The following is a 14,400-nucleotide window of genomic DNA, read 5'->3' on the forward strand; positions in this document are numbered from 1 at the left end:
ATCAGAGGAGAACTGGTCACAAGATATTTGATCTTGACACCCTACTGACTCACTGGCAATATCACCCACATCATCCAGGGCATACAGTTTTAACTTATGGTTAAAATTGTAACCAAACTAATTTTGGACATGTTATTTAAATTAACGTCACTTCTGAAGTTTTATAAAGTGAAAATATCAGCTATATGTTTTAGTTTTAAAGTACTGCACTAATTTTGAAGGTTTTAGTGTGGATATGTTGTGTCCAGATGCATTATGGGTAATCTCAGTACAGTCACGACAGGAGAAATGCATTTGAGACGCTCTGATCAGGCTCCACATAGACAATAGCATTAAACTCTTTGTATATTGTGCCTAAACTCCCATGAATATATTCTCTGACTTTATAGAGGTTGTTATTGTGTTTGTTTTAAATGTCAGAAGAAGCTCAGGTTGCTTCTCCATTATTTTCCTGTTTGCTCTATTGTCTCTACTGCCATCTACTGGCCAGTAGTGTTCATGGCAGTATTCATCCAAAGTATGGAGATATCCCATAAATTATAATTCTTTGCGCGTCTGAGTTGTTGCAGCCTCTTGCTGCAGCTACAGTGGGGTAAAAAAGTATTTAGTCAGTCCCTGATTGTGCAAGCTTCCCTACTTAGAAAGATGAGAGAGGTCTGTAATTTTCAACATAGGTACACTTCAACTATGAGAGACAAAATGAGAAAAAAAAAATCCAGGAAATCACATTGTAGGATTTGTAAAGAATTTATGTGTAAATTATGGTGGAAAATAAGTATTTGGTCAATAACAAAAGTTCAACTCAATACTTTGTAACATAATCTTTGTTGGCAATGACAGAGGTCAAACATTTCCTGCAAGTCTTCACCAGGTTTGCACACACTGTAGCTGGTATTTTGGCCCATTCCTCCATGCAGATCTCCTCTAGAGCAGTGATGTTTTCGGGCTGTCGCTGGGCAACACAGACTTTCAACTCCCTCAACAAATTTTCTATGGGGTTGAGGTCTGCAAAAAGGACTATGAGTAAGGGTCTGAGCGTCTGGGCACCAGTAGATGGCAGTGTTCTATGCATTTTGACCCCAGTTATATCAAACAGTTGTCAAATCACAACTTGACTTTTTTACTTATGAATAAAATGGCATATTTTACAAAAGCACATTTAAGAAGGTGGTGCAGGAAGGAGGCATTTACCTGCTTCACCTCAGGGAGCCTTGGTTGATGGCTGCTGCTCCTACCTCCTACCTCACATGCTTTGCCAGCAAAATCCTTTCTTTACCAGTAAAACTCTCACTTCATCTTTGAAACGGCAAAGAACTTGCTGCTGGTTCCTAGCAACCCCATAAACGTGCACATTTTTTTCATGTTTGCTTGCCAGGTTAGGGGGTCTCTCAGGACCAGGACTGGGAACCGCTGTCTCAAAGGGAATATTATGACCAAAATACAGCCATGACTACTCATGTAACTCAATAAAATTCCTTTGTACCCTGCTATTAACTTTATGCTCAGGTTATGCACCACATAAAATACTAAATGGAGTTGAATATGCTCAAAATACACTATATGTGCCATACATCGTCAAGATAGGGCCCTTAATCTCAATAGTCAAAATGTGATTTATAACTTAGTGTAGTCACATTAAGTTAAAGTAAATAAAGAGTACTTAAAAGAACGCGAGAGAGTGTGAATCACAAAAAACACAAATCCAGGCAACAGAAACCTTGTTACAAGTGTCCATATACAGTGGGGGAAATAAGTATTTGATCCACGGTCAATTTTGCAGGTTTTCCCACCTACAAACAATGTAGAGGTCTATATTTTTTATCGTAGGCACACTTCAACTGTGAGAGACAGAAGCTAAAAAAAAAAAAAAAAATCCAGAAAATCACATTGTATGATTTTTAAATAATTAATTAGCATTTTATTGCATGAAATAAGTATTTGATTCACTTGAAAAACAGATGTTAATATTTGGTACAGAAACCTTTGTTTGCAGTTACAGAGGTCAGACGTTTCCTGTAGTTCTTGACCACGTTTGCACACTGCAGCAGAGATTTTGCTCCACTCCTCCATACAGATCTTCTCCAGATCTTTCAGGTTTGGAGTTTCAGCTCCCTTCAAAGATTTACTATTTTTTGCCACCTGGATGTGTGTTTGGGGTCATTGTCATGCTGGAAGACCCAGCCATGACCCATCTTCAATGCTCTTACTGAGGGAAGGAGGTCGTTTGCCAAAATCTCGCAATACATGACCCCATCCATCCTCCCTTCAATACGGTGCAGTCGTCCTGTCCCCTTTGCAGAAGAGCACCCTCAGACTATGATGTTTCCACCCCCATGCTTCACAGTTGGGATGATTTTCTTGTTCTTGTCCTCCAAACATGGCAAGCGAGGTTGATCCAAAAAGCTCTATTCTGGTCTCATCTGACCACATGACCTTCTCCCATGCCTCCTCTGGATCATCCAGATGGTCACTGGTGAACTTCAAACGGACCTGGACATGTGCTGGCTTGAGCAGGGGGACCTTGCTGCCCTGCAGGATTTTAAACCATGACAGCATCATGTGTTACTGTCATGCTCTGTGGTTGCTCGTTTCTTCTGCCATGTTTTATGTTAGTATTTATTTGGTGATTTTGTCTTCTGTGTGCCTTCCCTGTCTCTTGGTGCTGGGTGGTGGGCGTGGCAGTCTTGACCACACCCACTTCTGGATCCTTCTGCACAGGTGTTTCCTATCAGCAGCTCATCACCTAGGTGTATATAAGTCTCACTGGTTAGTCGCTCGATCGTTGCGCCTTGTGCCCTCGCTTCTGGCTCTGAGTTGTGTGTATCTTCCAAGTCCTGTTTCCACGTTGTGTATTTGACCACCTGCCTGTTTGTACCGACCACGCTTTTGCCTGATGATCCTGCTTTGTTTGCTTGTTTTGGACAGCCTTATCGTGTACCGAACCCCACTGAGTTTCTCAGTGAACACCTTTCTCAACCAGAGCTATTGTGTCGAGTCCTGCACTTGTGTCCAACCGTTCCTGTCTGACGCTCCTGATAGTTACTAATGTAATCTTTGTGACTGTGGTCCCAGCTCTCTTCAGGTCATTGACCAGATCCTCCTGTGTAGTTCTGAGCTTTCTCAGAATCATGCTTACCCCATAAAGTGAGATCTTGCACGGAATCCCAGACCGAGGGAGACTGACAGTCATCTTGTGTTTCTTCCACTTTCTAATAAATAATCATAACAGTTGTTGTCTTCTACCAAGCTGTTTGCTTGTTGTCCTGTAGTCCATCCCAGCCTCCTGCAGGTCTACAGTTTTGTCCCTGGTGTCCTTGATTTTTTTCTTTTTGATTTGTTTATTTAGCACAAAAATAAAACTCATACAAAAATGATATATAAACATAAAACAATAAAAGAGAGAGAGAAAGAGAGAAAGATACAATATAAATAATGTGCAAGGGAGTGGTGGAAGCCAAAAAGGCTTATTGAAAACCCACTCCTGAACAAAAGCAAACAAAGCACAGCAGTATACAACAGTATTACACCAATTTATCCAGAATAATATAAACAAGTCAGTGTAAATGCTCCTGCAGGATCATTGCTTTTAGTCCACTTTTATATCAATCAATCAATCAATCAATCAATTTTATTTATATAGCGCCAAATCACAACAAACAGTTGCCACAAGGCGCTTTATATTGTAAGGCAAGGCCATACAATAATTACGTAAAACCCCAATGGTCAAAACAACCCCCTGTGAGCAAGCACTTGGCGACAGTGGGAAGGAAAAACTCCCTTTTAACAGGAAGAAACCTCCAACAGAACCAGGCTCAGGGAGGGGCAGTCTTCTTCTGGGACTGGTTGGGGCTGAGGGAGAGAACCAGGAAAAAGACATGCTGTGGGGGGGAGCAGAGATCAGTCACTAATGATTAAATGCAGAGTGGTGCATACAGAGCAAAAAGAGAAAGAAACACTCAGTGCATCATGGGAACCCCCCAGCAGTCTAAGTCTATAGCAGCATAACTAAGGGATGGTTCAGGGTCACTGATCCAGCCCTAACTATAAGCTTTAGCAAAAAGGAAAGTTTTAAGCCTAATCTTAAAGTAGAGAGGGTGTCTGTCTCCCTGATCTGAATTGGGAGCTGGTTCCACAGGAGAGGAGCCTGAAAGCTGAGGCTCTGCCTCCCATTCTACTCTTACAAACCCTAGGAACTACAAGTAAGCCTGCAGTCTGAGAGCGAAGCGCTCTATTGGGGTGATATGGTATTATGAGGTCCCTAAGATAAGATGGGACTTGATTATTCAAAACCTTATAAGTAAGAAGAAGAATTTTAAATTCTATTCTAGAATTAACAGGAAGCCAATGAAGAGAGGCCAATATGGGTGAGATATGCTCTCTCCTTCTAGTCCCCGTCAGTACTCTAGCTGCAGCATTTTGAATTAACTGAAGGCTTTTCAGGGAACTTTTAGGACAACCTCATAATAATGAATTACAATAGTCCAGCCTAGAGGAAATAAATGCATGAATTAGTTTTTCAGCATCACTCTGAGCCAAGACCTTTCTAATTTTAGAGATATTGCGTAACTGCAAAAAGCAGTCCCACATATTTGTTTAATATGTGCATTGAATGACATATCCTGATCAAAAATGACTCCAAGCTTTCTCACAGTATTACTAGAGGTCAGGGTGTGTCCTCTGGCTTCATGGATAGATAAAGCTGGGTATCATCTGCGTAACAATGAAAATTAAGCAATGCCGTCTAATAATACTGCCTAAGGGAAGCATGTATAAAGTGAATAAAATTGGTCCTAGCACAGAACCTTGTGGAACTCCATAATTAACCTTAGTCTGTGAAGAAGATTCCCCATTTACATGAACAAATTGTAATCTATTAGATAAATATGATTCAAACCACCGCAGCGCAGTGCCTTTAATACCTATGGCATGCTCTAATCTCTGTAATAAAATTTTATGGTCAACAGTATCAAAAGCAGCACTGAGGTCTAACAGAACAAGCACCAGAGATGAGTCCACTGTCTGAGGCCATAAGAAGATCATTTGTAACCTTCACTAATTGCTGTTTCTGTACTATGATGAATTCTAAAACCTGACTGAAACTCTTCCAAATAGACCATTCCTCTGCAGATGATCAGTTAGCTGTTTTACAACTACCCTTCAAGAATTTTTGAGAGAAAAGGAAGGTTGGAGATTGGCCTATAATTAGCTAAGATAGCTGGGTCAAGTGATGGCTTTTTAAGTAATGGTTTAATACTGCCACCTTAAAAGCCTGTGGTACATAGCCAACTAATAAAGATAGATTGATCATATTAAGATCGAAGCATTAAATAATGGTAGGGCTTCCTTGAGCAGCCTGGTAGGAATGGGGTCTAATAGACATGTTGATGGTTTGGATGAAGTAACTAATGAAAATAAACTCAGACAGAACAATCGGAGAGAAAGAGTCTAACCAAATACCGGCATCACTGAAAGCAGCCAAGATAACGATACTTCTTTGGGATGGTTCTGAGTAATTTTTCTCTAATAGTTAAATTTTATTAGCAAAGAAAGTCATGAAGTCATTACTAGTTTAAAGTTAAAGGAATACTCGGCTCAGTAGAGCTCTGACTCTTTGTCAGCCTGGCTACAGTGCTGAAAAGAAACTGGGGTTGTTCTATTTTCTTCAATTAGTGAGGAGTAGTAAGATGTCCTAGCTTTACGGAGGGCTTTTTTATAGAGCAACAGACTCTTTTTCCAGGCTAAGTGAAGATCTTCTAAATTAGTGAGACGCCATTTCCTCTCCCAACTTACGGGTTATCTGCTTTAAGCTGTGATTTTGTGAGTTATACCACGGAAGTCAGGCACTTCTGATTTAAAGCTCTCTTTTTCAGAGGAGCTACAGCATCCAACGTTGTCTTCAATGAGGATGTAAAAACTATTGACGAGATACTCTATCTCACTCACAGAGTTTAGGTAGCTACTCTGCCCTGTGTTGGTATATGGCATTGGAGAACTAAAGAAGGAATCGTATCCTTAAACCTACACTCCAACAAAATATAACGCAACACTTTTGGTTTTGTTCTAAGATTGCTGCTAATTCTCCGCCTCGGCCCGTTGCTACGAGCATTCTGGCAGTTAGTGTGACTCGGGGGTGTTGACTCATTTAAACTAACATATTCATCCTGCTGTAACCAGGTTTCTGTAAGGCAGAATAAATCAATATGTTGATCAATTATTATGTCATTTACTAACAGGGACTTAGTAAGAGAGAGACCTAATGTTTAATAGACCACATTTAACTGTTTAGTCTGTGGTGCAGTTGAAGGTGCTATATTATTTTTTCTTTTTGAATTTTTATGCTTAAATAGATTTTTGCTGGTTATTGGTAGTCTGGGAGCAGGCACCGTCTCTACGGGGATGGGGTAATGAGGGGATGGCAGGGGAGAGAAGCTGCAGAGAGGTGTGTAAGACTACAACTCTGCTTCCTGGTCCCAACCCTGGATAGTCACGGTTTGGAGGATTTAAGAAAATGGCCAGATTTCTAGAAATGAGAGCTGCTCCACCAAAGTGGGATGGATGCCGTCTCTCCTAACAAGACCAGGTTTTCCCCAGAAGCTTTGCCAATTATCTATGAAGCCCCACCTCATTTTTTGGACACCACTCAGACAGCCAGCAATTCAAGGAGAACTGCGGCTAAACATGTCACTCCCGGTCCGATTGGGGAGGGGCCCAGAGAAACTACAGAGTCCGACATTGTTTTTGCAAAGTTACACACCGATTCAATGTTAATTTTAGTGACCTCCGATTGGCGTAACCGGGTGTCATTACTGCCGACGTGAATTACAATCTTACCAAATTTACGCTTAGCCTTAGCCAGCAGTTTCAAATTTCCTTCAATGTCGCCTGCTCTGGCCCCCGGAAGACATTTGACTATGGTTGCTGGTGTCGCTAACTTCACATTTCGCAAAACAGAGTCGCCAATAACCAGAGTTTGATCCTCGGCGGGTGTGTCGTCGAGTGGGGAAAAACGGTTAGAAATGTGAATATATCTATATAAAGTGATGGATGGATTTACAAGATGAACCGTATCATTCCAAGATTTAACACCATGATATCTGATGTGATGCTGATAACGAGTCACTCTATGCAAAGGTAAATGCAAATGTGCAGCCTGCCTGGTCGGATAATTATGAATTTGGTGGTTATGCACGAAATAATATTTGATGAAGGAAGGCCACTTAATATCATAGAGAGCTCTGAAAACAAAAGTACAGGTCAGGAAAATATTTATATGGAAGATATTCAAGAGCTGCAATTTAAAAAACAGAGGTGCACTTCGCGTACAAGGTTTCAAATGAGTAGCTATTCGAACAAATTTTTGTCTGTAGTATTTTGTTTATATAAGTTGCAAAGGTACTTCCCCATACAATATTGCAATAACTAAATATGGAATAAAACTAAACTATAATATAATGTATTACAGCACATTTGTAATGTACTAAATGGATTATTTTTTGGCAAACAGGATATGTTCTTTCCAACACGTTTTTTTCATCTATCCACACACTCACGAAACATGTAGACAAGACCCTTGCTATTACTTCGTTGTCAATACAAATTTTAATACACCATAATTACATTTTTTATTGCCAGCAAATAACATAAAATTGGACTTTTATATTCAACGATAATCTACTGGCTTTGAACCAGCGTGATAATTCAAAAGATCATATTAAGATTACTAACCAAACCATCTGCTGGAAATAAAAGATTAGTATCATCAGCAAACAACAATAGAAATGTAGTAGTAGAAACAGATGCAAAATCATTAATATATATTGTAAACAATAACGGCCCGAAACTGAACCTTGGAGTACTCCACCACTCTAGGGAATTGATATCTGATTCCAGATTTACAAAACATGGCCATGATGGATAGGTTGGAGTGTGATTGATGGAGTGTGTGGACAGGTGTCCTTTTATAAAGGTAACCAATTCAACAGGTGCAGTTAATACAGGTAAAGTGTGCAGAATAAGAGGACTTCTTAAAGAAAAACTAACAGGTTCTGTGAGAGACAGATTCTTGCTGGTTGGCAGGTGACCAAAACTTATTTCATGCAATAAAATGCAAATTAATTGTTACCTCCGCCAAGGAGGTTATGTTTTCGGTCGTGTCCATTTGTTGGTTGTTGGTTGGTTGGTTTGTTAGCAGGATTACTCAAAAAATCCTCAACGGATTTCAATGACATTTTTTACCAGGGGGTGTATCTTGGCCTATCTTAGAAATCATTAAATTTTGGTAATGATCCGGAACACGATCTGGATCCAGTAATTTTATTAAGGATTCTTTATCATTGCAGGATAGGGCCAATTTCAACATTTTTTGCATCTAACTTCATGAAGATGGGTCACAAAGGCTGAACAAAAATTGAATTATGACACAACAATAATTTAGTATTTGTGTCTCCTCATTAATACATAAATACATTTGCTGAAGATCTAAAGGTTTAACCCTCTGGGGCCGACGCAGTCATATACGACGGCTGAGACCAAGCTTTATTAAATTCTAAATAGCTTTTTGTTAATGATGTGAGATAGAGACTTACTTTTTTTTGCTGAAAAGTTAACTCCGCAGACTTTCGAGCCACCGTCCTCCATCTTTGTTTTTGTTTTTTTTTCCCCCCAAAACTTTTATATCCTCCATCTTTGTACTCCTCATAGAAGCTGTGTGATGACGTGAGCAATGTGAGTGTCCAATCGAAATTGGTTCACCGTCACATGGTTTTCCAAAATCAATTGTAGGGCAGATTCACCTCACATGACACACCAAAGATGTTTGTAGGATAATGTGTTACTAGTTTATTATTAGTTTATTGTGTTGTTGTTGTCCATTACCTTTGTTTGTTCGGGGTCGCCACAGCGGTGTGTGGAAAATTATTTCTGGCCTTTACTTTTTCCTTTCTTATTACCTCCGCCAAGGAGGTTATGATTTCGGTCGCGTCAGTGTGTTTGTTTGTTGGTTGGTTGTTGGTTGTTTGGTTGTTTTTTGCAGGATTACTCAACAAGTTCTCAATGGATTTCAGTGAAATTTTTACCAGAGGTGTATTTTGGTCTAACTTTGAGGTGATTAAATTTTGGTGATGATCCGGAAGAGAATCTGGATCCAGGATTTTTTATTTTTCATGTATGTTATGTATTTACTGTACTCAGCATTTGACATAACACTTAATGTGTGTATTGACACAGAATTATGTCTGGTTGTATTTTGTATCAACCTGTATTATTCAATGCACTGATTATTGTACCTGTTATGCTTTCTGGTAAATATACAGGAGTGAATTGAAATTTTCTCTTCCATCATTTATGTTTATTTATTACATTAATATATGAAAACGTGCATTATGTTATGATATTTAGTTAATGACATCAGATACGTCACTTTGCCATTGGGGGGATCGCTTTGGCGTCATTGACCTTATGGCCTTGGCGGAGGTTTGCGCTCTCCGAGTGCTTCTAGTTTAAAAAAATCATACAATGTGATTTTCTGTATTATTTTTTTTAGATTCTGTCTCTCACAGTTGAAGTGTACCTACGATAAAAATTACAGACCTCTCCATTCTTTGTAGGTGGGAAAACCTGCAAAACTGACAGTGGATCAAATACTTATTTCCCCCACTGTAAATAGGCAGCAAAGAACCTTCCTGTTCACGAGTGTGGTGAGCTGGTGTATATACAGAATGTAATTATCAGAGTTAACACAAGTATAAATCAACTGTGGCTCACGGGCCAAGCAGGTTTTTTCGGTACCGCTTAAGGTTCAGCCTCAATATACCATGGACTACACAAAAACATATGATAACATTCCAGAATGGCAGCTGTAGTCAGGTACGGCTTAATGGACTGCATTCATAGAGTGCTTTTCCATCTGAATTAGAAGCTAGGGTTTGAACTGAGGATCCTCTAAAAGAATCCCACCGCTTAACCACTAGGCCATCACCTCCGCTGTCCTTAATGATGGATTTCACAGGGGTCAAAGTTTAACACAGCTCCAGTCAAAAATATAATTATTTGTCTGATCATAGGGATTCCTAAAGTTTGGACTCTGTTTGACTGAAGGCTATGGACGTACGGGATAAAAACAACAAAACTGTGACAAACATCTCAAGTTTTATAAAAGTAATGTCTTTATTATTATTAAAAAGTATTAAATTTCTTCCTCTTGTTTTCATCTCTCGCTCACTTTCTATTCATTTTCTTCCAGCCACAAAATATTTTATGGGTTTTGATCAACATTAGCTTCAGTGCCACACGTTTACTATTATTAAAAAAAAGAACATGGATATTTCATGTTGTTGTTGTTGTTGTCGTCCTGTGCACCAACAGCTTTCCTGTATATTTGTTTTGTGAATTATTTGTAATTTGTGTCTGTAGCATGGCCCCAACCAGAGGGTCACCCCTTTCAGTCTGGTCTGCTTGAGGTTTCTTCCTCAGAGGGAGTTTTTCCTTACCACTGTTACTCTGGGGGTTGGTAAGGTTAGACCTTACTTGTGTGAAGCGCCTTGAGGCAACTCTGTTGTGATTTGGCGCTGTATAAATGAAAATAAACTGAAAATTGAAAACATTGAAATTGTTGTGCATTCGGCTGCTCCCGTGTTGTGTTGGGGGTCGCCACAGCGGATAATTTCATGTAACACTTTATCTGACCTGAATGTGTGTGTTACCGTAGCCTACAGATGTCGCTGTTTCTCTGTGACAGTGATGCAGGGAGCCTGTCAGCTGGTAGGAGTGGTTTAGGCTCATGTTGCTTCTCGGGTGTCTTATTTGGGATCTTTTCAGTTCTGTGGTGTCCCAGAAGTCAATATGATACGCTGTAATGGAAAAAAGAAAAAAGAGGTATATAAAGTTGTACGTCTCTGCTAGCTGAAAGAGGTTTGTTAATTAAAAGTGTGTTAACCTCTTCAATTTGCAAAAAAGGCAGTGTTTTACATCAAAAATCTCCTGGATTTGTTGAAAAAAGGGGGTGTATTTCAGGAAAATCTTCAGTAAAGCTATTTGAACAGACCTGAAGTGTGCAGATTTTTTTCTTTTTACTTGAAAGTTTCTACTGAATCTTGTACCTTTTCAACAGATGAGCGGTGACTCTTCACTATTTTAGGAAAATCTCCTTGAAAAAAAAAAAGGGTACTTTTCATTTCCCAGAACAAGAATGTGGTACAATCTAGGATTGCTGTAGTTCAACATCCTGGAAAATGTCGGTCTTGTTGTTGAAATGTTCATTGATAAATCTGTTTCTGGAGCAATGGTAGACGCTTATCCACTTCATGCTTCAGTATCTGGGGATAAGCATGGGCCTGATGGGCTGTGGGGCTTATAGGACTTAGAGTGTTTAGGATTTACAGCAGTTTTTTTTACTTTATTACATAGTCACCAATGGATGATTTAGCTGTCCAGATGGACAGCTTTTGGGCCTCTTTTACAAACTTTTCAAAATCACACATCACAATCTTGTCTTATTAATCCAGAAACATTTGAAACATTTGCAAAATTGTTACAATTGTTAATTGTTTTAAATATTGATTTATATGACAAGTTTGATATTGTTGTGTGGGCCGCCAGAAGAGGAGGTACTGCTGGCCCACCACCAGAGGGCGCCCTGTCTGGAGTGCGGGCTCCAGGCACCAGAGGGCGCCCTGTCTGGAGTGCGGGCTCCAGGCACCAGAGGGCGCAGCCGCCTCACAGGAGCAGCCAGGGTGACAGCTGTCACGCATCACCTGCAACAGCTGTTACCAATCATCTGATCGGCAGGAGTATATCAGCAGGACGACGTCTCCACCTCTTTGCCGAGATATCGTTCTACCTGGAAGGTAACGTACCTCAGCTGACTGTTTTGACAGTATTTTTGTGACTTGTGCGTTGTTAGTGTGGACTACTTTCCAACGAGAGGTGGAGGTAGCATTCCTGCTATACGGATTCCTGGGTGCAAACGCGCCCTCATTTAATTGCTTTTGTTCCTCGCCAGCAGTACCAGGTCCGACACGCGGAGGCAGTGGCCACCTGGGAGTTCGGGACTTGGCGGTTCCAGTATTCCTGGGGTCTGGTGGCGGAGGAAATCGTGTGGTTCCGGTTCTGCTTTGGACAGGCGTCTCCTATCTTCGAGCCTGCCCACACGACAACCTTTGGTGAATTGAATTTTGTCCATTGTTGTAATCTGTTGTGTTTGTTGTGCACGTTCGCAACAGTAACAGTGTTGTTATTTGACCTATTCCATTGTCCGTTCATTGCGCCCCCTGTTGTGGGTCCGTTGTACTTACACTTTCCCAACAGGATATCTCGGCCACGTCATGGATCCCGAGGGGCGTCAACCGGCTATTGAACGGCCAATGGAAGAACAGGGCGCACAAGGCGCCCCGCAGGAGAATGATCGGTGAGTCTTGCAGCGGTCCTCACAGTTTTCCCGGCTCGGTGGATTTAATGACCGAGCAGAACGTCCTCCTTAACCGCAGGGTGGAGGCTCTCGCGTGCAGGTGGAGGCGCGCCCTCAGGGCGCTGCTGCGGCTCCCCCCCTCCTGTCGAACCCTGTGCGTAACAGTGACGTTTCCACTGGTCGTTCAACGACCCCTCCCACCTTCCCCGGACGCATACATAGCCCTCCAGAGCCATACGGAGGTTGTGTGGAGACGTGCGCGGACCTTCATTATGCAGTGTTCGCTCAGTTATCTTAGCACAACATCCTGTCATGTACGCGACTGATTCTAGCAAGATAGCTTATGTAATAAACCTGCTTCGCAGGATGAGGCACGAGCTTTGGGCTACAGCGCTCTGGGTAGGCAGAATTCACGGCTCCTTCAGACATATGATGGGTTTGTGAGGGAGTTCAGAAACAGGTGTTCGATCACCCAAATAGAGGTGAGACCGCTTCAGCCGTGCTGCTGTCAATGAGACAGGGGCGCGGACGCGCAGCTGCCTACGCAGTCAACTTCCGCATCGCGGCTGCGAGGTCCGGGGAATAGCACTGCCCTCCGCGCCGCCTTCGTAAACGGACCGTCGTTGGTCCTCAAGGAGCACGGTGGTAAGACGAAACGCGGGATTTGTAGTATGGATTATTGATCTCGTATACAATTAGACAATCGGTTAGAAGAACGCCGTCGGGAACGATGATGAAGGGCGTGGCCGGGCACGCGCCGTCCCTCTCCCTTCCGGTCCGACCCGAGTTCCGCTCTCCCCACGCTCCAACAGCCCCTATGCTCCGTGTGGTTACAGCTCCCCCTGCTGACGAAGCTATGGACACGAGCAGGGCCACATTTAGGGCACCAGATAGACAGAGGAGGCTGGCCCGTGGAGCGTGTTTTGTGTGTGGCTCGATAGAGCATCAGATAAGAGACTGCCCCGAGCGGTTAAACACCAACGCCCGCCCCTAGAAACTGGGCTAAGGGTGGGCCGAGACATTCACGTGGGACACACCCATATGGCCACACGACTCCCAGTTACAATCCTTTATGAGGATTTAACCCTGAAGGCCCCAGCACTGGTGGACACGGGCTCTGAAGGGAATCTGTTAGACAGCAGATGGGCCAGGGAGATAGGGCTCCCTCTGGTGGTGCTTACCTCGCCTGTGCAGGTGCGAGCACTAGATGGCTCCCTACTCCCTCCAATCACACATAAGACACCACCAGTAACTCTGGTGGTGTCAGGAAATCACCGGGAGGAGATCGAGTTTTTTGTGACACCTGCTACCTCCCGTGTGATCTTAGGGTTCCCCTGGATGTTGAAACACAATCCCCGGATCGATTGGCCGTCCGGGGTAGTGGTTCAGTGGAGCGAGACCTGCCATCGGGTATGTTTAGGTTCCTCGGTTCCTCCCGGTTCCCAGGCTAAGGAGGAGGTCAGAGTCCCGCCCAATCTAGGGACGGTGCCGGTGGAGTACCACGACCTTGTAGATGTGTTCAGTAAGGATCTGGCGCTCACCCTTCCCCCCCACCGTCCGTACGATTGTGCCATTGATTTGGTTCCAGGCGGTGAGTTCCCGTCCAGCAGGCTGTACAACCTCTCCCGACCTGAGCGCGAATCAATGGAGACCTACATCCGGGACTCTTTAGCCGCCGGGTTGATCCGGAATTCCACCTCCCCGATGGGTGCAGGTTTCTTTTTTGTGGGTAAAAAAGACGGCGGACTTCGTCCATGCATTGATTACAGGGGACTGAACGAAATCACGGTTCGCAATCGATACCCGTTGCCCCTGTTGGATTCAGTGTTCACGCCCCTGCATGGAGCCCGAATATTCACTAAATTGGATCTTAGAAATGCGTATCACCTGGTTCGGATCCGGAAGGGAGACGAGTGGAAGACGGCATTTAACACCCCCTTAGGTCACTTTGAGTACCTGGTCATGCCGTTCGGCCTCACAAACGCCCCTGCGACGTT

The sequence above is a fragment of the Thalassophryne amazonica genome, chromosome 5, assembly GCF_902500255.1.
Source record: "Thalassophryne amazonica chromosome 5, fThaAma1.1, whole genome shotgun sequence".
Lineage (NCBI taxonomy): Eukaryota > Metazoa > Chordata > Actinopteri > Batrachoidiformes > Batrachoididae > Thalassophryne > Thalassophryne amazonica.